Here is a 3721-nt window from a genome sequence, read left to right on the forward strand (position 1 = left end):
TAGAATCGTAACAAATGAGATTTTTATGTAATGTAATGTATTATGTATTGTAAATTTTAACTCAAACAAAACATTGTGAATTTGTTTCTCTTATTGAAAAAAGAATAGGTTTCCTGTAAAAAAATGGGAAATACCCATCAAGCCACAAGCCAGCAAGAAGAGCGTTTGTACCCAGAGCAGCAGTAGCAGTACTAGCAGTGGCCTCTGACACCGGAGAGGGAGCCCAGAACCTCACCAAGAATAGCTGGAGGGAGCCCCCAGGCTCTTCCTCTCTGAGGGTGACAGGCACCCCACGGAAGAGGCTCTCTGCCATAAGAAAAAAATTAGAGGGACTTAAAAACCTCCAGATGGAAATTTCAGGAGTCCCCAGTGTTTATTCCCCATTGGAAACAAGACCTGCTGGCCCCCTAAAGCATTCAGTTTGTTAGGAATCTATGCTATGCTAACAACGTGGGGAATCTCAGAGGCTAGGAAGAGACAAGGGTTAAAGGGCCCTGCTTATGCCCACATACAGCAGTACCTGTGAAGGGGAAATTTGGGTATAAATAAAGAAAAGCAGTTAGCATATCACTATGGTGTTCTTTTTCAACATACACCTATGTATCGGGGACTAGAGTTTGATGGTTTTTATGCCCCTGGCCACCCTCTTGTGACACCTCCATTTATGGGAAGTGTAAATTCAGTTACACCGAGTAGATGTACTTATTCAGCCAGTGTTCCCTCACTCTCCCTGTTACCCGATTTTATCCCCATAGTGAGAAAACTGCATTTATGACGTACTTTCCTTTATAATCTGGAGGGTGCAGAGCAGGCAGCCTTGTGGGGATGCTGGTAGCCTAGCGCTTTTCAAGGATTTTGCAAACGTCTATACTTTGTAGATAGCCCTGCTGAATGGTACTGCACCAGATGTTGGATTTCCTCAAGGACCTCATGTGTGAGTGTGTGTGCATGCGTTTGCCACATGTACTGTGGGCATATAATTAGCACATCTTTCCAATCAATTAGGCTATTTCTACTTTTTTAAAATTTTGTTTAAGTAAATCATTCATGCAAACCAATCACTACATAATAATCACTAATTTTTTTAATGATACCATTTAGAGTTAGACGTATACTTATCCAGCTACAACCTAGTGACTGTCTTTAACCCCTTATCCCATGCAATCATCATTTAGGGACCTGGTGTTTTTCTCCAAAGCTTAACTTTTAAAACCAAGTCTTACCATTAGCACCAATTTAAAGTCCAAAGTACATTTGGACATTTAGCTGCCCCCCAGATCTGGCTTTCCTGAGAGCGTTATTGCATCAAAAGTTTAACGTGTTACTTTTGTCTAGATTTTCTTATATTTTCTGATAGCATTTAATTTCCTTTCTTTTCTTTAAGCAGAGAGAAGGTGCTGAGTTACTGTTTAGCAGTCTCAACTACTTTTCTGAATTCTCTGTCAGATCCTTTGCTCTCTCTTACCAATGACCATTTAGTAAGATGAAATTCTAGTGAATTCTACGTTTTACCTGTTGCAGAGCATTTTTGCTTGGTGTTTCTCAGAAATTAAGAGAATAAGCCATGTTCTGCTATCTTTTCCCATACAGGACAAATGCTGTTAGAACTTTAGATGCCAAGAGATCACTTAAAAAACATTTGTCCAGGACTTCTGAGTATAAGAGGAATGAAAAGATTTTGAGGCCAGGGACAATAGAGGGCCACCTGCTTCTTAAATGTCAACTGCTAAAATCAATCATAATACATAAAATGCAATGAAACCTGGTCCCCAGAGTTGTCAAGGATATGTTTGTGAAAGTAACTTACAATCTGCAGAATGTTCTATGGCTCTGTTAAGTAATTATCAAGGGACTTGCACAAGGCCATATGGCTGGGAGAGGCCAAGCAGATTGCCCCGTCCCCCAGGCCCTGTTTGTGGGGAGACTGCACAAAGGGAAAAGGTCTTAGGACAAGCTTCCCTGCTGAGTGATCTTGTCTAGGGCCCTTCTGAAAGAAAAGTCTCCTGGGACATTGAAAGATTTCAATTATCATGAAATCTCTGTAAGCTGGAAGTTTTCTACAAATACCATTATGCCCATAAGTTCCCCTCTGTTATTTCTTTCTAACTAAAGTCAGTGGTAGGTTTTTTGTCCTATCTCCAGATACAGTCACTCCACCTAACAATAGCAGAATATATGTTCTTCTCCAATATACATGGTCCATTCTCCAAGATAGACCACATGTTGGCCACAAAACAAGTCTCCATAAATTTAAAAGATTGAAATCATACAAACTATCCTTTCCAGTCACAGTGGAATGAAACTAGAAATCAATAACAGAAGGAAACTGGAAAACTCACAAATTTGTGGAAATTAAACAACATATTCCCAATCGACCAACAGATTGAAGGAGAAATCATAAAGAAAATTACCAAATACTGAGAGAAAAATTAAAACAAAACATACCATACCAAAACATATGGGATGCAGCAAAGGTAGTATGCAGAGGAAAATTAATAGCTGCACATGCATACATTTAAAAAAGAAAAAAGATCTCAAATCTCAAAATCTAACTTTACACCTTGGGGAACAATAAAAAGAAGAGCAAACTAAACCCAAAGCTAATAGAAGGAAGGAATAATTAAGATTAGAGTGGAAATAAATAAAATAGAGATAGTTTATTAGCTATTTATTATTTATTAGCTAATAAACTAATTCAACAAAGTTGCAGGGGACAAGATCAATGCACAAAAATCAGTTGTGTTCTGTATATATGCAATAAACAATCCAAGAGAGAAATTTAGAAAGAAAAAATCTTCTATTTACAATAGCACCGAAAAGAATAAAATACCTAGGAATAACTTTAACCAAGGAGGTGAAAGATTTGTACACTGAAAACTACAAACATTGCCAAAAAAAAAAATTAAAGAGCCCTAAATAAATGGAAAGATATCCTATGTTCATGAACTGGAAGACTTAGCATTGTTTAAGATATCAGTACTATCCAAAGTGATATACGGATTCAAACCAATCCCTATCAAAATTCCAACAGCCATTTTTGCAGAATTGGAAAAACTGATCTTCAAATTCTTATGGGATTTCGAGAGACTCAAATAGCGAAAACAATCTTGAAAAAGAAGAACAAAATCAGAGGACTCACACCTCCTGATTTCAAAACTTACTTCAAAGCTATGGTAATTAAAATGGTGTGGTACTGGCATGAGGATTAACAAACAGACCAATGGAATAAAAATGAGATTCAGAAATAAACCCATATATCTATGGTCAATTGATTTTCTACAAGGATGCCAAGTACACTCAATGAGGAAAGATCAATCTCTTTAACAAATAGTGCTGGGACAACTGGATCTCCACATGCAAAAGAATGAAGTTCAAACCCTACCTTATGCCATATACAAAAGTTAACTCAGAATGGATCAGAGACCTAAATAAAAGAGCAAAAAACTCTTAAAACTCTTAGAAGATAAGATAGGAGTAAATCTTCATGACTTGACTTTGGCAATGATACCAGAAGCATGAGAAACAAAAGAAAATATAGTAAGTTGAACGTCATCAAAATTAAAAATTTTGTGCATCAAAGTACATTATCGAGAAAGTAAAAAATACAATCTACAGAATGGGAGAAAATATTTGAAAATCATATATCTGATAAGGGTTGAATAATCAGAATATATAAAAACTTCTAATGCTCAACAATAAAAAGACAAACAACCCATTAAAA

The sequence above is a fragment of the Lagenorhynchus albirostris genome, chromosome 16 (genome assembly GCF_949774975.1).
Source record: "Lagenorhynchus albirostris chromosome 16, mLagAlb1.1, whole genome shotgun sequence".
Lineage (NCBI taxonomy): Eukaryota > Metazoa > Chordata > Mammalia > Artiodactyla > Delphinidae > Lagenorhynchus > Lagenorhynchus albirostris.